At 48.0% G+C, this 27,546-nt stretch overlaps 1 non-coding gene and 3 pseudogenes across 1 annotated transcript; all 4 read right to left on the reverse strand.

Moving 5' to 3' along the window:
- Window positions 1-5,901: 5,901 nt before the first annotated feature.
- LOC148152310 (U2 spliceosomal RNA) lies at window positions 5,902-6,089 on the reverse strand. Its single transcript, XR_015758837.1, has one exon. It is a non-coding gene; the product is annotated as a U2 spliceosomal RNA (small nuclear RNA).
- A 332-nt stretch (window positions 6,090-6,421) lies between these two features.
- LOC148152311 (U2 spliceosomal RNA) lies at window positions 6,422-6,514 on the reverse strand (annotated as a pseudogene).
- A 17,574-nt stretch (window positions 6,515-24,088) lies between these two features.
- On the reverse strand, window positions 24,089-24,262 carry LOC148152312 (U2 spliceosomal RNA; annotated as a pseudogene).
- Window positions 24,263-26,067: 1,805 nt separating this feature from the next.
- LOC148152313 (U2 spliceosomal RNA) lies at window positions 26,068-26,162 on the reverse strand (annotated as a pseudogene).
- Between the last annotated feature and the right edge of the window lie 1,384 nt (window positions 26,163-27,546).

Consider the following 27,546-nt stretch of genomic DNA (forward strand, 5'->3'; position numbering starts at 1 on the left):
CCAGAAGACTGGAGGATAGCAAATGTGGTTCCCTTGTTCAAAAAGGGGAGTAGGGATAACCCTAGTAACTATAGGCCGGTGAGTCTCACTTCTGTTGTGGGCAAAGTCTTAGAGAGAATTGTAAGGGATAGGATTTATGCACATCTGGATAGGAATAATGTGATCAAGGATAGTCAGCATGGTTTTGTGAAGGGCAGGTCGTGCCTCACAAACCTTATTGAATTCTTTGAAAAGGTGACGAAGGAGGTTGATGAGGGGAAAGCGGTAGATGTGGTATATATGGATTTTAGTAAGGCGTTTGATAAGGTTCCCCATGGTAGGCTACTGCAGAAAATACGGAGATATGGCATTGAGGGTGAGTTGGAGGTTTGGATTAGGAATTGGCTGGATGGAAGAAGACAGAGGGTAGTAGTTGATGGCAAAGTTTCTTCATGGAGTGCCGTCACTAGCGGTGTTCCGCAAGGATCTGTTTTGGGACCATTGCTGTTTGTCATTTTTATAAATGACCTGGAAGAGGGGTTAGAAGGTTGGGTGAGCAAGTTTGCGGATGATACGAAAGTCGGAGGAGTTGTTGACAGTGAGGAAGGATGTGGCAGGTTACAGCAGGATATAGAGAAGCTGCAGAGCTGGGCAGAAAGGTGGCAAATGGAATTCAATGTAGCTAAATGTGAGGTGATTCACTTTGGGAAGAATAACAAAAAGATGGGGTACTGGGCTAATGGTCGGATATTTGGTAGTGTGGATGAGCAGAGGGATCTTGGTGTCCATGTACACAGATCTCTGAAAGTTGCCACCCAGGTAAATAGTGCGGTGAGGAAGGCATATGGCGTACTGGCTTTTATTGGTAGAGGAATTGAGTTCCGGAGTCCTGAGGTCATGATGCAGTTGTATAAAACTCTGGTGCGGCCGCATCTGGAATATTGTGTGCAGTTTTGGTCGCCATACTATAGGAAGGATGTGGAGGCACTGGAACGGGTGCAGAGGAGGTTTACCAGGATGTTGCCTGGTATGGAAGGAAGATCGTATGAGGATAGACTGAGACACTTGGGGCTGTTTTCATTAGAGAAAAGAAGGTTTAGGGGTGACTTGATTGAGGTGTACAAGATGATTAGGGGGTTAGATAGGGTTGACAGTGTGAACCTTTTCCCGCGTATGGAGTCGGGTATTACAAGGGGGCATAGCTTTAAATTAAGGGGGGGTAGATATAGGACTGAAGTTAGGGGTAGGTTCTTCACTCAGCGAGTCGTAAGTTCATGGAATGCCCTGCCAGCAGCAGTGGTGGACTCTCCCTCTTTATGGGCATTTAAGCGGGCATTGGATAGGTATATGGAGGATAGTGGGTTAGTATAGGTTAGGTGGGCTTGGATCGGCGCAACATCGAGGGCCAAAGGGCCTGTACTGCGCTGTATTCTTCTATGTTCTATGTTCTATGTTCTAATTTCCAACACCTCTTCTCTACATACCTCAAAGCCATCCATTCTACTTAATTGTGACTCAGTACTCACATTGACAACAATGTCCTGTTCCTGATTGAATACTGACGAAAAGTATTCATTCAATGTCTCCCCAATCTCTTCAGCCTCCACTCGCAACTTCCCACTACTATCCTTGACTGGACCTATTCCTACCCTCGTCATTCTTTTATTCCTGACATACCTATAGAAAGCCTTAGGGTTTTCCCTAATCCTACCAACTAAGGCCCTTTCATGTCCCCTCCTTGCTGCTCTTAGCTCTCTCTTCAGGTCCTTCCTGGCTACCTTATAACTCTCAATCGCCCCAATTGAACCTTCACGCCTCATCTTTACATAGGCCGCCCTCTTCCATTTAACAAGGGATTCCAATTCCTTATTAAACCACGGCTCCCTCACACGACCCTTTCCTCCCTGCCTGACGGGTACATACTTATCAAGGACACTCAATAGTTGCTCCTTGAACAAGCTCCACATATCAGTTACGCCCTTGTCTTGAAGCTTACTTTTCCAAGCCACACATCCTAAGTCATGCCTCACCGCGTCATAATTTCCCTGCCCCCAGCTATAACTCTTGCCCTGTAGTGCACACTTATCCCTCTCCATCGCTAGAGTAAAAGTCACCGAATTGTGGTCACTGTCCCCAAAGTGCTCACCTACCTCTAATTCTAACACCTGGCCTGGTTCGTTACCCAGAACCAAATCCAGTATGGCCTCACCTCTTGTTGGCCTATCTACATATCGTGTCAGGAAACCCTCCTGCACACATTGGACAAACACTGACCCATCTAACGAACTTGAGCTATAGCTTTCCCAATCAATATCAGGAAAGTTAAAGTCCCCCATAACAACCACCCTATTACTTTCACTCTTCTCTTGAATCATCCTCGCAATCCTTTCTTCTACGTTTCTAGGACTATTAGGAGGCCTGTAAAAAATTACTAACAGGGTGAGCTCACCTTTCCTATTCCTAACCTCAGCCCAAACTACCTCAGACGGCGAGTCTTCATCCATCGTCCTTTCCACCGCTGTAATACTATCTTTGACAAGCAATGCCACACCTCCCCCTCTTTTACCCCCACCTCTGACCCTACTAAAACATTTAAACCCTGGAACCTGCAACAGCCAATCCTGTCCCTGTTCTACCCATGTCTCCGTAATAGCCACAACATCGAAGTCCCAGGTACCAACCCACGCTGCAAGTTCCTAATGTACCAACCCACGTTCCTAATGTGCCTGCTTCCAGCGCTTCGACTGGCAACGCGTTCCAGGCACCCACCATCCTCTGTGTGAAAACCTTTCCCCGCACTTTTCCCTTCTCACTTTCCCCCTCTCACCGTGAACCTGTACCCACTGACTCGCCACCCCACCCTTTCGATGCCTCTCAGTATGCTGTCGACCTCTATCAGGTCGCCCCTCAGCTTCCGTCTTTGCAGTGACGACAATCCAAGTTTATTCAACCTCTCCTCACAGCAGAAGCGCTCCAGGGCAGGCAACGTGCTGGTAAACCTTCTCTGCACCCTCTCCAAAGCATCCACGTCCTTCTGGTAGTGTGCCGAACAGCATTGCGCGCGATATCCCAATTGTAGCCTAACTGGAGTTTTGTACAGCTCTTTGTACAGATCATTTATTTACACGTCACAAACAACAAAGGTCCTAGCACTGAGCCCTGCGGGACGCCACTAGTTACTGATCTCCTTTCCGAAAAATGCGCCCCGAGTCGGTTTTGTATCAAGCTAGCCGACTCACCTCAGATCCCACGAGACTCTACCTTTTGTAGCAGCCTGCCGTAAGATGTGAAGCGATCCAGAAGAGATTACTGACGCAAAGGTGACTACACTTAAATGAAAGTGCTGGGAATGGCAACCGTGATGGAACTCGCAGCCAAGGAAGGAAGGTCAACACCTCACAAAATGGTGGCTGAGAGTTCACAAAATGGTGGCCCAGGGACAAGCACCAACGCAGACACAAAACTGCCACTGCTGTGGAAACACATGTCAGGCAGCAGCAAATTGCTGCTGGAAAGAAGCTGTGTGCAGAAACTGCAGCATTAAAAAAGAATATATTAAGTGGGTGCGCTCGGGGGAGAAAGTACCAATAACCTGCAGCGAAAGTACAGGAAGAAATCCTAAATGGTACAAAAAGGGCAAGAAGACAAAAGCCCAGGCGCACAAACCAATGAGGTGTTGTTGTTACAGATACTGGCGATAGCTGCCGACGCCCCGGTCGCTCCCTTACTGAACGGCAAACCGGTAAGAATGGAGGTGGACACCGGTTTCATTGATACGGCTGAGTCACGTTGCGCTGCAACCTTCAGAAACTGAGCGAGGAACACACACAGGTGCTTTCACGGTGGGAACGTTCAGTTATACGGTCAGTCTGAAGACACAGCCTGCGCGTCAACAAAGGAAATCTTAGAGCTTTATGGGCAAGAATGTGGTTGGACAGAATCAAACTCAACTGGGCCGAAGGCAATCACTTGTCAAGATTCTGAGAGTGACTGATCAAGAATTCTAAAGAAGCACGCTATTGTTTTCAATGGGATAGAGAAGCAGGACGCCGGGAGCCTTTGATAAGGTTCCACGTGGTAGGCTGTTGGAGAAAATGCAGAGGCATGGAACTGAGGGTGATTTAGCAGCTTGGCTTAGAAACTGGCTTTCTGAAAGAAGGCAGCGGGTGGTGGTTGATGGAAAATATTCAGCCTGGAGTCCGGTTACTAGTGGTGTGCCACAAGGGTCTGTTTTGGGACCACTGCTGTTTGTCATTTTTATAAATGACTTAGATGCAGGCATAACATAGGTGGATGGATTAGTAAATTTGCAGACGACGCTAAAGTCGGTGGAGTGGTGGTCAGTGTGGAAGAATGTTACAGGTTGCAGGGGGACTTGGATAAACTGCAGAATTGGGCTGAGAGGTGGCAAATGGAGTTCAATGCAGCTAAATGTGAGGTGATGCACTTTGGGAAGAATAACAGGAAGGCAGAGTACTGGGTCGATGGAAAGATTCTTGGTAGTGTGGATGTGCAGAGGGATCTTGGAGTCCCATGTACATAGATCCCTGAAAGTTGCCACCCAAGTGGATAGTGCTGTTAAGAAGGCTGTTAGGTTTCATTCGTAGAGGGATTGAGTGCCGGAGCCGCAATATCATGCTGCAACAGTTCACCTGCTGGTGTGTGCTAGGCGGTTTCCTTTCCCTTTGCTCAACGACCTATTTGCTGAACTAGCCGGAGGTCAGCTTTTCAGTAAAACTGAGCCCGGTAAACCCTACCTCCAGATGAGTGTAGATCCTGAGTTTAAATGAATGAGACACAATCTTATTGAAACATATTGGATTCTTACGTGGCTCGACAGGGTAAATGCTGAGAGGACATTTTCCCTCATGGGAGTGTCTAGAACTGAACAGAATAAAGAGGCACCAATTTAAGAGTGAGATCAGGAGAAACGTCTTCTCTCAGAGGGTTGTGAGTCTTTGGAATTTGTTGTCACAGACAGCTGGCACACGCTGCTTGTGTGAGACTGACTTTGCTGCCTCAGCCAGAACTGGCAGCATTCTAAGTGCAAAAGAAGGCAAGGGGGTGTTGTGCCAGTCCCTGCGTACACAGCCCAGGTGCCGGATAATCTGCAGTGCTCCTACCTGCCTTATTATCTTTCCAGGCCAGTTCCGGTCAGCAAACATTGGTTTGTTTGTTCTACGTTTTCTCACGTGCTGTTGTCGAGTTAGTGCTGTCTCTTTGCTTTTCCCAGTGAGAATTGACTCTCTGAGTAACCTGCCTCTGACTCAGTCATTCGTGATAGCACACACGATTCTGTCGTGGCTCCGTGAATCGGAAAATGGCTGAAACTCACAGTCCTTTGCCTCGTTTTTCCGGTCAGTCACATACGTACCTATCGATTCCGCCTGCCCTTGCAGTCTGATGAAAAGCATGTGCCTTAAATACGTCCCGATGATTTTTGTCCTAGCTCACAGTGTTCTCGAAATCTCTCTTTCAAGTCATCAAAATCAAAACGACTGAACCCCGAGATAGCTTCATCCCCAGCAGCATGCAGCAACGTAGCACAGTTGACCTTCTCTTGTTTTTCTGAAATGTCGCTCGCGAGTATGAAAAGCTGGTGGGCAGCTACGGTTGCTGCGACTCCCAAATTCTGACACCATGTGGTGTGATCGGGGCCCGGCGTTGGCGGGAAGGTGCAGCACGCAGCAGGGGTCCGAGGGGATGACATTGAGAGCAAGTGTCAAGGTGCGCAAGAGACAGAGATGGCGAGAGAAGGATAGGGAGCGGGAGCTGAGCAGCCACCTTAGAACAGACGAGTTTGAATCGACTCACGCCCGGTTGGATGTGAGGTGTGAGAAATGAAGCACTTGGTACTCAAACCCATCCAGCAGACACAAAGCACCGAAAGCCTGAGTTATAAACATGAAGCTGTTTTTAGATGAGGGGTGCACCGTTCCCGGAGGTACTGCAATACCAGGTCGATGCGTGGAGTGGACGGAGCAAGCCCCTATTCCATCTCCCTGCTCCAAAAATCAATTTAATATATGGTCCCCAGATAAGGGACGTATCAGATATTAAACTGATAAGAACAGATTTTTTTTTTTTTTTTTTTTTTTATTTCAAAATATACTTTATTCATATAAATAAATCTTTGGTACTTGTACAATTTGTCATATCGTTCATAAATATATACATTCCATGTCGTAAAGAACAGATTGAATTACTCAAATTTACAGTTATCCTATTTACAGTTCCCTTCATTAACCATCCAGTCTCTTATTATTTAGCTGTGGCTTCAGCGGAACCCACCTACTGAGTGGGTGCCCTGTTATATGAGAGCAAAGGAAAAACTTCTTTAACCCCCAGTTTATGGGGTTACCATTGTCCATTTGACTGTCCTGTCTCTGGGGTAGCTGTCTGCATCCCCATGGTGTGCACAAACTGCTGGACCTTCGCTGGGCTGAGGTAGCTATCCAGGCCCTCACTGGGGTCATTTACCTGCTCTGAAGAACAGATACTACACTTGATCTTAGCCAAAAGGCCGAGAAGCGATAACTACAATACCGCGGACTGCCTCAAGTCCCATTTGTCCTCCATGTTTTCAATCAGCTTGATTCTGTTCAAAGACTTGTAGATCACTGCTGACAGTTTCCCTGTCGCCGTAGTCCTCCCAGGATTTCTAACGAGAGCAGCAGGTCCGTTTACAGCAGTTGCTTTTTTTCCCCTGTCAGTGAACCACTGTCTCATGGTCATGTAGAGATCGTCAGTATCTCACCAATCAAGTGGGTCAGGGCTAAGCTTACGTGACTTCTCACGTGACCAGCACAGCGTTTTTGAGGAGGCGGTAACCAACTGCAGAACTGCACGCATTGAATGATACATTCAGCCTGTCATGTCTGCATCAGCTCTCTGCACGAGCAACTTCCCCAGTCCCACTCGCCCTGCAGCAAATATTCTCTCTTCAGATAAGTATCCGACCCTCCGACCAAAGTCACCATTGAATCTGCCTCCAGCACCCTCTCTCTCAGGCAGTGCACTGCATATTCTCACCACTCGCTGAAGATGCTTGGGCCTAGGACGCTACCTCGATGAAACGTGACACGTAGAGAAGAAAGCAATAGATTCAGCCGAGCCCTCCATGTCTTTGATGTGTGTGGATGTGCCTGCAGTTAGAACATTGCACAGTACAGGCCCTTCGGCCCACGATGTCGTGCCGAGCAGTTTTCTTAATCTAAGATCAACCTAACCTACACACCCCTCAATTTACTGCCGTCCAGCGTGTGCTCGCCGAGCAGTAGCTTAAATGTCCCTGACAGTTTGTGGGAGATTAGAAATGCAGTTAGAGATGTTGTTTTTGCAGATGGGTGACGGGGTGTTGTGGGGGGAGGGGAAGGGGAACATTACACAAACGGTCGCGGGATTCTTGCAGCATACTTAAGGCTAAGATTTTAACGAATATAGAGGTTTTTGTTTAAGAAATAGTTGTAAACTAAGAAATAACTTTAAAGTGTTGTAGCTGACCACAAAAGTAGCAGTAGGGGCATTTCACAATAAGCTTATAGTATGATAAGGGGAACTGGATAAAATAGCAGACAGGCTGTAACAGACAAGGACAAGGACAGCAGGGTAGTCAGATAAGGAAAATTAGAGAAAAACGAGTGAGGTAATCGGCTTATGATAGGATGGGAAAAGGGAGGCGTGATTCCGCAACTTGCAAACTGAATAAGAATGCTTACATGTTTTGTTTTCGCGCGCTTTTGCTAGCCTGATTGCTTGAGCAAAACGCCTGTTCTTGCAAGGCCGTAAAGAATTAAATGTTCTTGTTTCCAAGGCTTTGTCTCAGGCTGAATTGTGAGTGAGTTTTGTTTCTCACAGTTGCCGAAGGGCCTGTTGTTGCGCTGCTCTGTTCGACGTTCTAAAAATCTCAGCTGTTACCAATGTGAAAAATCCCTGCCTCCCCACAAGGCAAATGATTGGAGCAGGTTCGAATTCTGACCGAAAAATCTCACTGTCAGGAAATCTCGGCTCGCTCACCTTTACGAACAGTACCTCTTACAGACTAATCCATCTTGTCTTGGAAAGTGTGAACTCCCATCCCCCAACCCACCTCGTGCAAATGAATAGCACGACGGGGCGGGGATGTGAAGATCAATTTACAGCAAATCAGCCTTTATTGGTTCGGCTCCAAACATTCCAATTCGGTCTGCTTCCTTAGAATTGCAAATCAAGATTCAAGAGTGCTAATTGCAGCGCTAACAGCAAGCTAATGGTTTAATAGTGGCTGTGCAATCAAAAAGCAAGGTCTAAAATGCAAAATAAAGCAAAACACCCAGTAAGCAAAACCTCAGCATCTGTGGGGAAAAAGCAGAATTAACGCTTTTTCGAGTCCAGTGACCCTTCTCCCGAAGGGTGCAGCGAGTTCTGTTTTCGTCTAGACATTACAACCTGCAGCACCACGCGTGGAGTCAGTGATCAACTGCACCTTCACTCTATTGGTAGCCACTGAGCACGTACATCGATGCTTGCATCAGGACGAGACGAAACCTGAACCAAACGGACGGAGGCTCCGAAGCTCTCTGCCACCCTCTCACCTTCAATGCGCACTTGGATCCATCCGGCTGCTCCGCATCAGGAAGCATCAATGGGGCGGCCTCAATCAACAGATGGGAATCAGAAAGCTTCCCCACACAGTCACACAGTACAGAAGAGGCCCTTTGGCCCTCCGAGTCCGCACTGACAAAGCTACTCTAAGTCTGCTCTAGTCCCACTTTCCAGCACTTGGTCCGTAGCCAGGAAAGGTTATGACATTTCCAGTGCTCATCCAAGTAGTTTTTCAAGGTTTTGAGGTTCCCCGCCTCGCTACCCTCCCAAGCAGTGCATTCCAGACCGCCGCCACCCTCTGGGAAACAACTGCTTTCTGTCATGACCGCAAGACCACGGAAGGTCTGACGGCCCATAAGACGTAGGAGCAGAATCGGGCCATTCGGCCCACGCTCCGCCATTCGGTCGTGGCTCACAGGTTTCTCAACCCCGATTCTCCTGCCCTCTCCCCACAACCCTTGATCCCCTTATAATCAAGAACCTCTCTATCTCTGTCTTAAATGCAACCTCATCTCAGCCTGAAGGGACGACCCTTCACCCTGAGGCTGTACTTCCAGGTCCTCGTCTCGCCTACTAGTGGGATCATCGGGTTCAATTCCCGCCTCAGGCGACTGACTGTGTGGAGTTTGCACGCTCTCCCCGTGCCTGCGTGGGTTTCCTCCGGGTGCTCCGGTTTCCTCCCACAGTCCAAAGATGTGCAGGTCAGGTGAATTGGCCATGCTAAATTGCCCGTAGTGTTAGGTAAGGGGCAAATGTAGGGGTATGGGTGGGTTGCGCTTCGGCGGGTCGGTGTGGACTTGTTGGGTCGAAGGGCCTGTTTCCACACTGTAATGTAATGTAATCTAATCTAATCTTCTTCACATCCACTCTGACCAGGCCTCCCAGTAGCCTGTAAGGTTCAGTCAGATCCCGCCTTACCTTTCGAAACACCATCGGGTATAGACCCAGAGACCTCGTGTGACAAACCCTTCAGCCCCAGGGGGAACACGCTTGTAAACCTTCTCTAGACTCCCTCCAACACCAGCGCATCCCTTCCTTTGGTACAGGGCACAAAACTGCTCCCGATATTCCACCTGTGGTCAGACCAGAACCTGATGCAGCCTCAGCAGCACGTCTCTGCTCCTTTTTTCTCGCCCGCTTGAAATGAATGCCGACACTGCATTTGCCTTCCGAACCATCGGATGAACCTGCATGTTAATCATGAAACAACCTGGAACTAAGACTCCCAAGACCCTCTGCGCTTCAGATTTGCAAAGCCTTTCCCTCGTTCAGAAAATCGTCTACCCGATTGTTCTTGCTACCAAAGTGCAAAACCGCACACTTGGTCACTTCTTTCCCCACTCGCCCTTCATCTCCACCCCCTTCTGCAGCCTGCCCGTTTCCTCAAAACTACCTGTCCCTCTCGCTATCTTTGTGCCATCTGCAAACTCAGCAAAAATGCCCTCCGTGGCCCTCATTATCGTCGACACCCCAATAAGGTCCCTGTCACAGCCCCGTCTACAAGGTATTTGCAGAAATTCACCAAAGTTATACACGTGGCCGGAGACTTTGGCACGTCGGGTCGATAACACAGGGCCCAGCGAGCCTGTGCCGATTCCTACTCCTTGTTTGGACGTGCTACTTGTTGCCCAGACGTGGTTTCAGTCCCGCCGTTCCGCCTCCCGTTCACGTGTCTAACAAGGTGAGCCTGAAACATAGAACATAGAAGAATACAGCGCAGTACAGGCCCTTCGGCCCTCGATGTTGCGCCGATCCAAGCCCACCTAACCTACACTAGCCCACTATCCTCCATATGCCTATCCAATGCCTGCTTAAATGCCCATAATGAGGGAGAGTCCACCACTGCTACTGGCAGGGCATTCCATGAACTCACGACTCGCTGAGTAAAGAACCTACCCCTAACATCTGTCCTATACCTACCCCCCCTTAATTTAAAGCTATGCCCCCTTGGAAAAAGATTCTCACTGTCGACCCTATCTAAACCCCTAATCATCTTGTACACCTCTATCAAGTCACCCCTAAACCTTCTTTTCTCCAATGAAAACAACCCCAAGTGCCTCAGCCTTTCCTCATACGATCTTTCTACCATACCAGGCAACATCCTGGTAAACCTCCTCTGCACCCGTTCCAGTGCCTCCACATCCTTCCTATAGTATGGCGACCAAAACTGCACACAATACTCCAGATGCGGACGCACCAGAGTCTTATACAACTGCAACATGACCTCAGTACTCCGGAACTACAAGATGATTAGGGGGTTAGATAGGGTTGACAGTGTGAACCTTTTCCCACGTATGGAGTCGGGTATTACAAGGGGGCATAGCTTTAAATTAAGGGGGGGTAGATATAGGACTGAAGTTAGGGGTAGGTTCTTCACTCAGCGAGTCGTAAGTTCATGGAATGCCCTGCCAGTAGCAGTGGTGGACTCTCCCTCTTTATGGGCATTTAAGCAGGCATTGGATAGGTATATGGAGGATAGTGGGTTAGTATAGGTTAGGTGGGCTTGGATCGGCGCAACATCGAGGGCCAAAGGGCCTGTACTGCGCTGTATTCTTCTATGTTCTATGTTCTATGTTCTAACTCAATTCCTCTACCAATAAAAGCCAGTACGCCATATGCCTTCTTCACCGCACTATTTACCTGGGTGGCAACTTTCAAAGATCTGTGAACATGGACACCAAGATCCCTCTGCTCATCCACACTACCAAGTATCCGTCCATTAGCCCAGTACCCCATCTTTTTATTACTCTTACCAAAGTGAATCACCTCACACTTAGCTACATTGAACGCCATTTGCCACCTTTCTGCCCAGTTCTGCAGCTTATCTATATCCCGCTGTAACCTGCCACATCCTTCCTCACTGTCTGCAACTCCTCCGACTTTCGTATCATCCGCAAACTTGCTCACCCAACCTTCTAACCCCTCCTCCAGGTCATTTATAAAAATGACAAACAGCAATGGTCCCAAAACAGATCCTTGCGGAACACCGCTAGTGACGGCACTCCAAGATGAACCTTTGCCATCAACTACTACCCTCTGTCTTCTTCCAGCCAGCCAACTCCTAATCCAAACCTCCAACTCACCCTCAATGCCATACCTCCGTATTTTGTGCAGTAGTCCACCATGGGGAACCTTATCAAACGCCTTACTAAAATCCATATACACCACATCTACCGCTTTCCCCTCGTTCACCTCCTTAGTCACCTTCTCAAAGAATTCAATAAGGTTTGTGAGGCACGACCTGCCCTTCACAAAACCATGCTGACTATCCTTGATCACATTATTCCTATCCAGATGTTCATAAATCCTATCCCTTAGAATTCTCTCTAAGATTTTGCCCACAACAGAAGTGAGACTCACCAGCCAATAGTTACTAGGGTTATCCCTACTCCCCTTCTTGAACAAGGGAACCACATTTGCTAGCCTCCAATCTTCTGGCACTACTCCTGTAGACAACGAGGACATAAAAATCAAGGCCAATGGCTCTGCAATCTCATAGAACATAGAACATAGAACATAGAAGAATACAGCGCAGTACAGGCCCTTGGGCCCTCGATGTTGCGCCGATCCAAGCCCACCTAAACTACACTAACCCACTATCCTCCATATACCTATCCAATGCCCTCTTAAATGCCCATAAAGAGGGAGAGTCCACCACTGTTACTGGCAGGGCATTCCATGAACTAACAACTCGCTGAGTGAAGAACCTACCCCTAACTTCAGTCCTATATCTACCCCCCCTTAATTTAAAGCTATGCCCCCTTGTAATACCCGACTCCATACGCGGGAAAAGGTTCACACTGTCAACCCTATCTAACCCCCTAATCATCTTGTACACCTCAATCAAGTCACCCCTAAACCTTCTTTTCTCTAGTGAAAACAGCCCCAAGTGCCTCAGTCTTTCCTCATACGATCTTCCTACCATACCAGGCAACATCCTGGTAAACCTCCTCTGCACCCGTTCCAGTGCCTCCACATCCTTCCTATAGTATGGCGACCAAAACTGCACACAATATTCCAGATGCGGCCGTACCAGAGTCTTATACAACTGCATCATGACCTCAGGACTCCGGAACTCAATTCCTCTACCAATAAAAGCCAGTACGCCATATGCCTTCCTCACAGCACTATTTACCTGGGTGGCAACTTTCAGAGATCTGTGTACATGGACACCAAGATCCCTCTGCTCATCCACACTACCAAGTATCCGACCATTAGCCCAGTACCCCATCTTTTTGTTATTCTTCCCAAAGTGAATCACCTCGCACTTAGCTACATTGAATTCCATCTGCCACCTTTCTGCCCAGCTCTGCAGCTTCTCTATATCCTGCTGTAACCTGCCACATGCTTCCTCACTGTCAACAACTCCTCCGACTTTCGTATCATCCGCAAACTTGCTCACCCAACCTTCTAACCCCTCTTCCAGGTCATTTATAAAAATGACAAACAGCAATGGTCCCAAAACAGATCCTTGTGGAACACCGCTAGTGACGGCACTCCATGAAGAAACTTTGCCATCAACTACTACCCTCTGTCTTCTTCCATCCAGCCAATTTCTAATCCAAACCTCCAACTCACCCTCAATGCCATATCTCCGTATTTTCTGCAGTAGCCTACCATGGGGAACCTTATCAAACGCCTTACTAAAATCCATATATACCACATCTACCGCTTTCCCCTCATCAACCTCCTTCGTCACCTTTTCAAAGAATTCAATAAGGTTTGTGAGGCACGACTTGCCCTTCACAAAACCATGCTGACTATCCTTGATCACATTATTCCTATCCAGATGTGCATAAATCCTATCCCTTACAATTCTCTCTAAGACTTTGCCCACAACAGAAGTGAGACTCACCGGCCTATAGTTACTAGGGCTATCCCTACTCCCCTTTTTGAACAAGGGAACCACATTTGCTATCCTCCAGTCTTCTGGGACTACTCCTGTAGACAAAGAGGACATAAAAATCAAGGCCAATGGCTCTGCAATCTCCTCCCTTGCTTCCCAGAGAATCCTAGGATAAATGCCATCAGGCCCAGGGGACTTATCTATTTTCACCTTTTCCAGGATTTCCAACACCTCTTCTCTACATACCTCAAAGCCATCCATTCTACTTATTTGTGCCTCAGTATTCTCATCGACAACAATGCCCTGTTCCTGAGTGAATACTGAAGAAAAGTATTCATTCAGTGTCTCCCCAATCTCTTCCGCCTCCACACGCAACTTCCCCCTACTATCCTTGACTGGACCTATTCCTACCCTAGTCATTCTTTTATTCCTAACATACCTATAGAAAGCCTTAGGGTTTTCCCTAATCCTATCTACTAAGGACCTTTCATGTCCCCTCCTTGCTGCTTTTAGCTCTCTCTTCAGGTCCTTCCTGGCTACCCTATAACTCTCAATCGCCCCAATTGAACCTTCACGTCTCATCTTGAGATAGGCCGCCCTCTTCCATTTAACAAGGGATTCCAATTCCTTATTAAACCACGGCTCCCTCGCACGACCCTTTCCTTCCTGCCTGACAGGTACATAATTATCAAGGACACTCAATAGTTGCCCCTTGAACAAGTTCCACATATCATTTACACTCTTGCCTTGGAGTCTACTTTTCCAAGCCACACATCCTAAGTCATGCCTCACCGCATCATAATTTCCCTTACCCCAGCTATAATTCTTGCCCTGTAGTACACACTTATCCCTCTCCATCACGAGTGTAAAAATCACCGAATTATGGTCACTATCCCCAAAGTGCTCACCTACCTCTAATTCTAACACCTGGCCTGGTTCGTTACCCAGAACCAAATCCAGTATGGCCTCACCTCTTGTTGGCCTGTCTACATATTGTGTCAGGAAACTCTCCTGCACACATTGAACAAACACTGACCCATCTAACGAACTTGAGCTATAGCTTTCCCAATCAATATCAGGAAAGTTAAAGTCCCCCATAACAACCACCCTATTACTGTCACTCATCTCCTGAATCACCTTCCCAATCCTTTCTTCAATGATTCTAGGACTATTAGGAGGCCTGTAAAAGACTCCTAACAGGGTGACCTCACCTTTCCTATTCCTAACCTCAGCCCAAACTACCTCAGATGGCAAGTCCACATCCATCGTCCTTTCCACCGCTGTAATACTATCTTTGACAAGCAATGCCACACCTCCCCCTCTTTTACCCCCACCTCTGACCCTACTAAAACATTTAAATCCCGGAACCTGCAACAGCCAATCCTGTCCCTGTTCTAGCCATGTCTCCGTAATAGCCACAACATCGAAGTCCCAGATACCAACCAACGCTGCAAGTTCACCTACCTTATTCCGTATACTTCTTGCATTGAAGTATACACACTTCAAGCCACTTCCCTGTTTACAGGCACCCTCCTTGGAAATTGATGCCATGTTCCTCACCTCCCTACACTCCAGGCCCTGCACCCTGAAGCTACAATCTGGGTTCCCATGCCCCTGCCGAGTTAGTTTAAACCCCCCCCAAGAGCACTAGCAAACCTCCCCCCAAGGATACTGGTTCCCCTCAGGTTCAGGTGTAGACCATCCTGTTTATAGAGGTCCCACCCTTTCCAGAATGGGTGAAAATAGATAAGTCCCCTGGGCCTGATGGCATTTATCCTAGGATTCTCTGGGAAGCAAGGGAGGAGATTGCAGAGCCATTGGCCTTGATTTTTATGTCCTCTTTGTCTACAGGAGTAGTGCCAGAAGACTGGAGGATAGCAAATGTGGTTCCCTTGTTCAAAAAGGGGAGTAGGGATAACCCTAGTAACTATAGGCCGGTGAGTCTCACTTCTGTTGTGGGCAAAGTCTTAGAGAGAATTGTAAGGGATAGGATTTATGCACATCTGGATAGGAATAATGTGATCAAGGATAGTCAGCATGGTTTTGTGAAGGGCAGGTCGTGCCTCACAAACCTTATTGAATTCTTTGAAAAGGTGACGAAGGAGGTTGATGAGGGGAAAGCGGTAGATGTGGTATATATGGATTTTAGTAAGGCGTTTGATAAGGTTCCCCATGGTAGGCTACTGCAGAAAATACGGAGATATGGCATTGAGGGTGAGTTGGAGGTTTGGATTAGGAATTGGCTGGATGGAAGAAGACAGAGGGTAGTAGTTGATGGCAAAGTTTCTTCATGGAGTGCCGTCACTAGCGGTGTTCCGCAAGGATCTGTTTTGGGACCATTGCTGTTTGTCATTTTTATAAATGACCTGGAAGAGGGGTTAGAAGGTTGGGTGAGCAAGTTTGCGGATGATACGAAAGTCGGAGGAGTTGTTGACAGTGAGGAAGGATGTGGCAGGTTACAGCAGGATATAGAGAAGCTGCAGAGCTGGGCAGAAAGGTGGCAAATGGAATTCAATGTAGCTAAATGTGAGGTGATTCACTTTGGGAAGAATAACAAAAAGATGGGGTACTGGGCTAATGGTCGGATATTTGGTAGTGTGGATGAGCAGAGGGATCTTGGTGTCCATGTACACAGATCTCTGAAAGTTGCCACCCAGGTAAATAGTGCGGTGAGGAAGGCATATGGCGTACTGGCTTTTATTGGTAGAGGAATTGAGTTCCGGAGTCCTGAGGTCATGATGCAGTTGTATAAAACTCTGGTGCGGCCGCATCTGGAATATTGTGTGCAGTTTTGGTCGCCATACTATAGGAAGGATGTGGAGGCACTGGAACGGGTGCAGAGGAGGTTTACCAGGATGTTGCCTGGTATGGAAGGAAGATCGTATGAGGATAGACTGAGACACTTGGGGCTGTTTTCATTAGAGAAAAGAAGGTTTAGGGGTGACTTGATTGAGGTGTACAAGATGATTAGGGGGTTAGATAGGGTTGACAGTGTGAACCTTTTCCCGCGTATGGAGTCGGGTATTACAAGGGGGCATAGCTTTAAATTAAGGGGGGGTAGATATAGGACTGAAGTTAGGGGTAGGTTCTTCACTCAGCGAGTCGTAAGTTCATGGAATGCCCTGCCAGCAGCAGTGGTGGACTCTCCCTCTTTATGGGCATTTAAGCGGGCATTGGATAGGTATATGGAGGATAGTGGGTTAGTATAGGTTAGGTGGGCTTGGATCGGCGCAACATCGAGGGCCAAAGGGCCTGTACTGCGCTGTATTCTTCTATGTTCTATGTTCTAATTTCCAACACCTCTTCTCTACATACCTCAAAGCCATCCATTCTACTTAATTGTGACTCAGTACTCACATTGACAACAATGTCCTGTTCCTGATTGAATACTGACGAAAAGTATTCATTCAATGTCTCCCCAATCTCTTCAGCCTCCACTCGCAACTTCCCACTACTATCCTTGACTGGACCTATTCCTACCCTCGTCATTCTTTTATTCCTGACATACCTATAGAAAGCCTTAGGGTTTTCCCTAATCCTACCAACTAAGGCCCTTTCATGTCCCCTCCTTGCTGCTCTTAGCTCTCTCTTCAGGTCCTTCCTGGCTACCTTATAACTCTCAATCGCCCCAATTGAACCTTCACGTCTCATCGGCGCAACATCGAGGGCCAAAGGGCCTGTACTGCGCTGTATTCTTCTATGTTCTATGTTCTATGTTCTAACTCAATTCCTCTACCAATAAAAGCCAGTACGCCATATGCCTTCTTCACCGCACTATTTACCTGGGTGGCAACTTTCAAAGATCTGTGAACATGGACACCAAGATCCCTCTGCTCATCCACACTACCAAGTATCCGTCCATTAGCCCAGTACCCCATCTTTTTATTACTCTTACCAAAGTGAATCACCTCACACTTAGCTACATTGAACGCCATTTGCCACCTTTCTGCCCAGTTCTGCAGCTTATCTATATCCCGCTGTAACCTGCCACATCCTTCCTCACTGTCTGCAACTCCTCCGACTTTCGTATCATCCGCAAACTTGCTCACCCAACCTTCTAACCCCTCCTCCAGGTCATTTATAAAAATGACAAACAGCAATGGTCCCAAAACAGATCCTTGCGGAACACCGCTAGTGACGGCACTCCAAGATGAACCTTTGCCATCAACTACTACCCTCTGTCTTCTTCCAGCCAGCCAACTCCTAATCCAAACCTCCAACTCACCCTCAATGCCATACCTCCGTATTTTTTGCAGTAGTCCACCATGGGGAACCTTATCAAACGCCTTACTAAAATCCATATACACCACATCTACCGCTTTCCCCTCGTTCACCTCCTTAGTCACCTTCTCAAAGAATTCAATAAGGTTTGTGAGGCACGACCTGCCCTTCACAAAACCATGCTGACTATCCTTGATCACATTATTCCTATCCAGATGTTCATAAATCCTATCCCTTAGAATTCTCTCTAAGATTTTGCCCACAACAGAAGTGAGACTCACCAGCCAATAGTTACTAGGGTTATCCCTACTCCCCTTCTTGAACAAGGGAACCACATTTGCTAGCCTCCAATCTTCTGGCACTACTCCTGTAGACAACGAGGGCATAAAAATCAAGGCCAATGGCTCTGCAATCTCATAGAACATAGAACATAGAACATAGAAGAATACAGCGCAGTACAGGCCCTTGGGCCCTCGATGTTGCGCCGATCCAAGCCCACCTAAACTACACTAACCCACTATCCTCCATATACCTATCCAATGCCCTCTTAAATGCCCATAAAGAGGGAGAGTCCACCACTGTTACTGGCAGGGCATTCCATGAACTAACAACTCGCTGAGTGAAGAACCTACCCCTAACTTCAGTCCTATATCTACCCCCCCTTAATTTAAAGCTATGCCCCCTTGTAATACCCGACTCCATACGCGGGAAAAGGTTCACACTGTCGACCCTATCTAACCCCCTAATCATCTTGTACACCTCAATCAAGTCACCCCTAAACCTTCTTTTCTCTAGTGAAAACAGCCCCAAGTGCCTCAGTCTTTCCTCATACGATTTTCCTTCCATACCAGGCAACATCCTGGTAAACCTCCTCTGCACCCGTTCCAATGCCTCCACATCCTTCCTATAGTATGGCGACCAAAACTGCACACAATATTCCAGATGCGGCCGTACCAGAGTCTTATACAACTGCATCATGACCTCAGGACTCCGGAACTCAATTCCTCTACCAATAAAAGCCAGTACGCCATATGCCTTCCTCACAGCACTATTTACCTGGGTGGCAACTTTCAGAGATCTGTGTACATGGACACCAAGATCCCTCTGCTCATCCACACTACCAAGTATCCGACCATTAGCCCAGTACCCCATCTTTTTGTTATTCTTCCCAAAGTGAATCACCTCGCACTTAGCTACATTGAATTCCATCTGCCACCTTTCTGCCCAGCTCTGCAGCTTCTCTATATCCTGCTGTAACCTGCCACATGCTTCCTCACTGTCAACAACTCCTCCGACTTTCGTATCATCCGCAAACTTGCTCACCCAACCTTCTAACCCCTCTTCCAGGTCATTTATAAAAATGACAAACAGCAATGGTCCCAAAACAGATCCTTGTGGAACACCGCTAGTGACGGCACTCCATGAAGAAACTTTGCCATCAACTACTACCCTCTGTCTTCTTCCATCCAGCCAATTTCTAATCCAAACCTCCAACTCACCCTCAATGCCATATCTCCGTATTTTCTGCAGTAGCCTACCATGGGGAACCTTATCAAACGCCTTACTAAAATCCATATATACCACATCTACCGCTTTCCCCTCATCAACCTCCTTCGTCACCTTTTCAAAGAATTCAATAAGGTTTGTGAGGCACGACTTGCCCTTCACAAAACCATGCTGACTATCCTTGATCACATTATTCCTATCCAGATGTGCATAAATCCTATCCCTTACAATTCTCTCTAAGACTTTGCCCACAACAGAAGTGAGACTCACCGGCCTATAGTTACTAGGGCTATCCCTACTCCCCTTTTTGAACAAGGGAACCACATTTGCTATCCTCCAGTCTTCTGGGACTACTCCTGTAGACAAAGAGGACATAAAAATCAAGGCCAATGGCTCTGCAATCTCCTCCCTTGCTTCCCAGAGAATCCTAGGATAAATGCCATCAGGCCCAGGGGACTTATCTATTTTCACCTTTTCCAGGATTTCCAACACCTCTTCTCTACATACCTCAAAGCCATCCATTCTACTTATTTGTGCCTCAGTATTCTCATCGACAACAATGCCCTGTTCCTGAGTGAATACTGAAGAAAAGTATTCATTCAGTGTCTCCCCAATCTCTTCCGCCTCCACACGCAACTTCCCCCTACTATCCTTGACTGGACCTATTCCTACCCTAGTCATTCTTTTATTCCTAACATACCTATAGAAAGCCTTAGGGTTTTCCCTAATCCTATCTACTAAGGACCTTTCATGTCCCCTCCTTGCTGCTTTTAGCTCTCTCTTCAGGTCCTTCCTGGCTACCCTATAACTCTCAATCGCCCCAATTGAACCTTCACGTCTCATCTTGAGATAGGCCGCCCTCTTCCATTTAACAAGGGATTCCAATTCCTTATTAAACCACGGCTCCCTCGCACGACCCTTTCCTTCCTGCCTGACGGGTACATACTTATCAAGGACACTCAATAGTTGCTCCTTGAACAAGCTCCACATATCAGTTACGCCCTTGTCTTGAAGCTTACTTTTCCAAGCCACACATCCTAAGTCATGCCTCACCGCGTCATAATTTCCCTGCCCCCAGCTATAACTCTTGCCCTGTAGTGCACACTTATCCCTCTCCATCGCTAGAGTAAAAGTCACCGAATTGTGGTCACTGTCCCCAAAGTGCTCACCTACCTCTAATTCTAACACCTGGCCTGGTTCGTTACCCAGAACCAAATCCAGTATGGCCTCACCTCTTGTTGGCCTATCTACATATCGTGTCAGGAAACCCTCCTGCACACATTGGACAAACACTGACCCATCTAACGAACTTGAGCTATAGCTTTCCCAATCAATATCAGGAAAGTTAAAGTCCCCCATAACAACCACCCTATTACTTTCACTCTTCTCTTGAATCATCCTCGCAATCCTTTCTTCTACGTTTCTAGGACTATTAGGAGGCCTGTAAAAAATTACTAACAGGGTGAGCTCACCTTTCCTATTCCTAACCTCAGCCCAAACTACCTCAGACGGCGAGTCTTCATCCATCGTCCTTTCCACCGCTGTAATACTATCTTTGACAAGCAATGCCACACCTCCCCCTCTTTTACCCCCACCTCTGACCCTACTAAAACATTTAAACCCTGGAACCTGCAACAGCCAATCCTGTCCCTGTTCTACCCATGTCTCCGTAATAGCCACAACATCGAAGTCCCAGGTACCAACCCACGCTGCAAGTTCCTAATGTACCAACCCACGTTCCTAATGTGCCTGCTTCCAGCGCTTCGACTGGCAACGCGTTCCAGGCACCCACCATCCTCTGTGTGAAAACCTTTCCCCGCACTTTTCCCTTCTCACTTTCCCCCTCTCACCGTGAACCTGTACCCACTGACTCGCCACCCCACCCTTTCGATGCCTCTCAGTATGCTGTCGACCTCTATCAGGTCGCCCCTCAGCTTCCGTCTTTGCAGTGACGACAATCCAAGTTTATTCAACCTCTCCTCACAGCAGAAGCGCTCCAGGGCAGGCAACGTGCTGGTAAACCTTCTCTGCACCCTCTCCAAAGCATCCACGTCCTTCTGGTAGTGTGCCGAACAGCACTGCGCGCGATATCCCAATTGTAGCCTAACTGGAGTTTTGTACAGCTCTTTGTACAGATCATTTATTTACACGTCACAAACAACAAAGGTCCTAGCACTGAGCCCTGCGGGACGCCACTAGTTACTGATCTCCTTTCCGAAAAATGCGCCCCGAGTCGGTTTTGTATCAAGCTAGCCGACTCACCTCAGATCCCACGAGACTCTACCTTTTGTAGCAGCCTGCCGTAAGATGTGAAGCGATCCAGAAGAGATTACTGACGCAAAGGTGACTACACTTAAATGAAAGTGCTGGGAATGGCAACCGTGATGGAACTCGCAGCCAAGGAAGGAAGGTCAACACCTCACAAAATGGTGGCTGAGAGTTCACAAAATGGTGGCCCAGGGACAAGCACCAACGCAGACACAAAACTGCCACTGCTGTGGAAACACATGTCAGGCAGCAGCAAATTGCTGCTGGAAAGAAGCTGTGTGCAGAAACTGCAGCATTAAAAAAGAATATATTAAGTGGGTGCGCTCGGGGGAGAAAGTACCAATAACCTGCAGCGAAAGTACAGGAAGAAATCCTAAATGGTACAAAAAGGGCAAGAAGACAAAAGCCCAGGCGCACAAACCAATGAGGTGTTGTTGTTACAGATACTGGCGATAGCTGCCGACGCCCCGGTCGCTCCCTTACTGAACGGCAAACCGGTAAGAATGGAGGTGGACACCGGTTTCATTGATACGGCTGAGTCACGTTGCGCTGCAACCTTCAGAAACTGAGCGAGGAACACACACAGGTGCTTTCACGGTGGGAACGTTCAGTTATACGGTCAGTCTGAAGACACAGCCTGCGCGTCAACAAAGGAAATCTTAGAGCTTTATGGGCAAGAATGTGGTTGGACAGAATCAAACTCAACTGGGCCGAAGGCAATCACTTGTCAAGATTCTGAGAGTGACTGATCAAGAATTCTAAAGAAGCACGCTATTGTTTTCAATGGGATAGAGAAGCAGGACGCCGGGAGCCTTTGATAAGGTTCCACGTGGTAGGCTGTTGGAGAAAATGCAGAGGCATGGAACTGAGGGTGATTTAGCAGCTTGGCTTAGAAACTGGCTTTCTGAAAGAAGGCAGCGGGTGGTGGTTGATGGAAAATATTCAGCCTGGAGTCCGGTTACTAGTGGTGTGCCACAAGGGTCTGTTTTGGGACCACTGCTGTTTGTCATTTTTATAAATGACTTAGATGCAGGCATAACATAGGTGGATGGATTAGTAAATTTGCAGACGACGCTAAAGTCGGTGGAGTGGTGGTCAGTGTGGAAGAATGTTACAGGTTGCAGGGGGACTTGGATAAACTGCAGAATTGGGCTGAGAGGTGGCAAATGGAGTTCAATGCAGCTAAATGTGAGGTGATGCACTTTGGGAAGAATAACAGGAAGGCAGAGTACTGGGTCGATGGAAAGATTCTTGGTAGTGTGGATGTGCAGAGGGATCTTGGAGTCCCATGTACATAGATCCCTGAAAGTTGCCACCCAAGTGGATAGTGCTGTTAAGAAGGCTGTTAGGTTTCATTCGTAGAGGGATTGAGTGCCGGAGCCGCAATATCATGCTGCAACAGTTCACCTGCTGGTGTGTGCTAGGCGGTTTCCTTTCCCTTTGCTCAACGACCTATTTGCTGAACTAGCCGGAGGTCAGCTTTTCAGTAAAACTGAGCCCGGTAAACCCTACCTCCAGATGAGTGTAGATCCTGAGTTTAAATGAATGAGACACAATCTTATTGAAACATATTGGATTCTTACGTGGCTCGACAGGGTAAATGCTGAGAGGACATTTTCCCTCATGGGAGTGTCTAGAACTGAACAGAATAAAGAGGCACCAATTTAAGAGTGAGATCAGGAGAAACGTCTTCTCTCAGAGGGTTGTGAGTCTTTGGAATTTGTTGTCACAGACAGCTGGCACACGCTGCTTGTGTGAGACTGACTTTGCTGCCTCAGCCAGAACTGGCAGCATTCTAAGTGCAAAAGAAGGCAAGGGGGTGTTGTGCCAGTCCCTGCGTACACAGCCCAGGTGCCGGATAATCTGCAGTGCTCCTACCTGCCTTATTATCTTTCCAGGCCAGTTCCGGTCAGCAAACATTGGTTTGTTTGTTCTACGTTTTCTCACGTGCTGTTGTCGAGTTAGTGCTGTCTCTTTGCTTTTCCCAGTGAGAATTGACTCTCTGAGTAACCTGCCTCTGACTCAGTCATTCGTGATAGCACACACGATTCTGTCGTGGCTCCGTGAATCGGAAAATGGCTGAAACTCACAGTCCTTTGCCTCGTTTTTCCGGTCAGTCACATACGTACCTATCGATTCCGCCTGCCCTTGCAGTCTGATGAAAAGCATGTGCCTTAAATACGTCCCGATGATTTTTGTCCTAGCTCACAGTGTTCTCGAAATCTCTCTTTCAAGTCATCAAAATCAAAACGACTGAACCCCGAGATAGCTTCATCCCCAGCAGCATGCAGCATCGTAGCACAGTTGACCTTCTCTTGTTTTTCTGAAATGTCGCTCGCGAGTATGAAAAGCTGGTGGGCAGCTACGGTTGCTGCGACTCCCAAATTCTGACACCATGTGGTGTGATCGGGGCCCGGCGTTGGCGGGAAGGTGCAGCACGCAGCAGGGGTCCGAGGGGATGACATTGAGAGCAAGTGTCAAGGTGCGCAAGAGACAGAGATGGCGAGAGAAGGATAGGGAGCGGGAGCTGAGCAGCCACCTTAGAACAGACGAGTTTGAATCGACTCACGCCCGGTTGGATGTGAGGTGTGAGAAATGAAGCACTTGGTACTCAAACCCATCCAGCAGACATAAAGCACCGAAAGCCTGAGTTATAAACATGAAGCTGTTTTTAGATTTATAGATGAGGGGTGCACCGTTCCCGGAGGTACTGCAATACCAGGTCGATGCGTGGAGTGGACGGAGCAAGCCCCTATTCCATCTCCCTGCTCCAAAAATCAATTTAATATATGGTCCCCAGATAAGGGACGTATCAGATATTAAACTGATAAGAACAGATTTTTTTTTATTTCAAAATATACTTTATTCATATAAATAAATCTTTGGTACTTGTACAATTTGTCATATCGTTCATAAATATATACATTCCATGTCGTAAAGAACAGATTGAATTACTCAAATTTACAGTTATCCTATTTACAGTTCCCTTCATTAACCATCCAGTCTCTTATTATTTAGCTGTGGCTTCAGCGGAACCCACCTACTGAGTGGGTGCCCTGTTATATGAGAGCAAAGGAAAAACGTCTTTAACCCCCAGTTTATGGGGTTACCATTGTCCATTTGACTGTCCTGTCTCTGGGGTAGCTGTCTGCATCCCCATGGTGTGCACAAACTGCTGGACCTTCGCTGGGCTGAGGTAGCTATCCAGGCCCTCACTGGGGTCATTTACCTGCTCTGGTGTCATTGAGCCAAGGCAAGGGTCCGCACCGTCCAGTTCTGTGTCTGACAATGGGACTGTCAGAGGATCGCAGCTCTCAGTTACCTGTAGTTGTGGGACAGTGGGTACCCCCTGGTTCTCACTGGGTGGAGGGTGGACTTCAGGGGGTCCGTTGTTTCCTGGTTGGGAGGAAATGCCCTCCTCTTTATCTACGGCACTCTGTCTCTTCTTCTGGTGGTGATGATGTTCTTTGTGCCCGTCTTCCCCATCCGAAGAGCTGGCCGTCCCTCCCTCGTGCAGCTGTCTTTTCCCCCTTTGCTCGAAGGCTTTGTGGGCGTGGCCGGATTTTCTCTTCCTGTTTATAACAGGTATCCACTCCTCTGCCTGCTCGATTAGCTCCTCCTCCATTGCTTCCATCTGCCCAGCGAGAGCTAGGATCAGCTGCTGTGTCTCTCCGCTGGCTGCCACCTCCTCTACTCCAGCCTGTTCTTCTTTCTGGGTGCCACCAGACTCTGTTTCCCTGCTGTCTAGGTGGACGTTACTGGTCTTTGGGGGTCCACGGCTCGCCTTGCCACCTCCAGCCATCTGTGCGTAAGTGGGGCCCCCCCGTCTTGGGCAGGTCTTGTACACGTGGCCCACCTCTCCGCACAGGTTGCAGCTCTTTTCTTCCTGACAGTCCTTAGTCAGGTGACCCTCCTGTTTGCAGTTCCTGCAGATGGTCACTTTGCAATCTGCCAGCACATGTCCCGACTTCCCGCAGGCTCGGCACACTTTTGGCTGCCCTGCATATGTCAGGTAGCCTCTGTTCCCTCCAATTGCGAAGCTCGAGGGTGGGTGAAGAATGTTCCCATTGCCATCGACCCTCAGAGTCACTCTGACCTGTCGCTTACTGGTCCAGATCCCAAAGGGGTCGATCACGTCGGTGGCTTCTCCCTCAACTTGGACGTACCTTCCCAGGAAAGTCAGGACATCAGCCGCTGGAACATAGGGGTTGTACATATGGATTGTAACCACCCGGCTCCTCTGTGCAGGAAGCACACACAATGGGGTTGCCGACAAGATGGAGAACAGCGGCTCCCCTTCCTTCTCCTTGAAGACCTTCAGGAGCTGTTCGCACTGCTTCACGCTCCTGAAGGTCACATCAAAGTAGCCTGCCCCAGGGAAATCCTGCAGGCAGTACACGTCTGCTGCAGCGAACCCACAGCATCCTAGCAATACCTTCTTAATAAACAGGATGCGATCCACCGGTGTACGGCCCTCCACCTGCTTGACAGACACCCGGACGGTGTTTCGAACCCCCTGCCCAGGGCTGCGCGCAGCTGTTGAGGCCATAGCTCGGAGGTTGGCTGGTCCCTGAATTGGCGTTAGGCCGAAGCCAGCATGAAGATCCACCAATAGCAGGTCAGCACAACCAAACAATCCTCCAACGTCCAATCACGATCCAGCGATGATCTCCACTAGCTCTGATGACTCGCAACTCGACCCCTGTCCTGATAAGAACAGACACTACACTTGATCTTAGCCAAAAGGCCGAGAAGCGATAACTACAATACCGCGGACTGCCTCAAGTCCCATTTGTCCTCCATGTTTTCAATCAGCTTGATTCTGTTCAAAGACTTGTAGATCACTGCTGACAGTTTCCCTGTCGCCGTAGTCCTCCCAGGATTTCTAACGAGAGCAGCAGGTCCGTTTACAGCAGTTGCTTTTTTTCCCCTGTCAGTGAACCACTGTCTCATGGTCATGTAGAGATCGTCAGTATCTCACCAATCAAGTGGGTCAGGGCTAAGCTTACGTGACTTCTCACGTGACCAGCACAGCGTTTTTGAGGAGGCGGTAACCAACTGCAGAACTGCACGCATTGAATGATACATTCAGCCTGTCATGTCTGCATCAGCTCTCTGCACGAGCAACTTCCCCAGTCCCACTCGCCCTGCAGCAAATATTCTCTCTTCAGATAAGTATCCGACCCTCCGACCAAAGTCACCATTGAATCTGCCTCCAGCACCCTCTCTCTCAGGCAGTGCACTGCATATTCTCACCACTCGCTGAAGATGCTTGGGCCTAGGACGCTACCTCGATGAAACGTGACACGTAGAGAAGAAAGCAATAGATTCAGCCGAGCCCTCCATGTCTTTGATGTGTGTGGATGTGCCTGCAGTTAGAACATTGCACAGTACAGGCCCTTCGGCCCACGATGTCGTGCCGAGCAGTTTTCTTAATCTAAGATCAACCTAACCTACACACCCCTCAATTTACTGCCGTCCAGCGTGTGCTCGCCGAGCAGTAGCTTAAATGTCCCTGACAGTTTGTGGGAGATTAGAAATGCAGTTAGAGATGTTGTTTTTGCAGATGGGTGACGGGGTGTTGTGGGGGGAGGGGAAGGGGAACATTACACAAACGGTCGCGGGATTCTTGCAGCATACTTAAGGCTAAGATTTTAACGAATATAGAGGTTTTTGTTTAAGAAATAGTTGTAAACTAAGAAATAACTTTAAAGTGTTGTAGCTGACCACAAAAGTAGCAGTAGGGGCATTTCACAATAAGCTTATAGTATGATAAGGGGAACTGGATAAAATAGCAGACAGGCTGTAACAGACAAGGACAAGGACAGCAGGGTAGTCAGATAAGGAAAATTAGAGAAAAACGAGTGAGGTAATCGGCTTATGATAGGATGGGAAAAGGGAGGCGTGATTCCGCAACTTGCAAACTGAATAAGAATGCTTACATGTTTTGTTTTCGCGCGCTTTTGCTAGCCTGATTGCTTGAGCAAAACGCCTGTTCTTGCAAGGCCGTAAAGAATTAAATGTTCTTGTTTCCAAGGCTTTGTCTCAGGCTGAATTGTGAGTGAGTTTTGTTTCTCACAGTTGCCGAAGGGCCTGTTGTTGCGCTGCTCTGTTCGACGTTCTAAAAATCTCAGCTGTTACCA

This window comes from Chiloscyllium plagiosum, unplaced genomic scaffold (genome assembly GCF_037043375.1).
Source record: "Chiloscyllium plagiosum isolate Xiang-an unplaced genomic scaffold, Cpla_swu_hap1 HiC_scaffold_1, whole genome shotgun sequence".
NCBI classification, from domain to species: Eukaryota; Metazoa; Chordata; class Chondrichthyes; order Orectolobiformes; family Hemiscylliidae; genus Chiloscyllium; species Chiloscyllium plagiosum.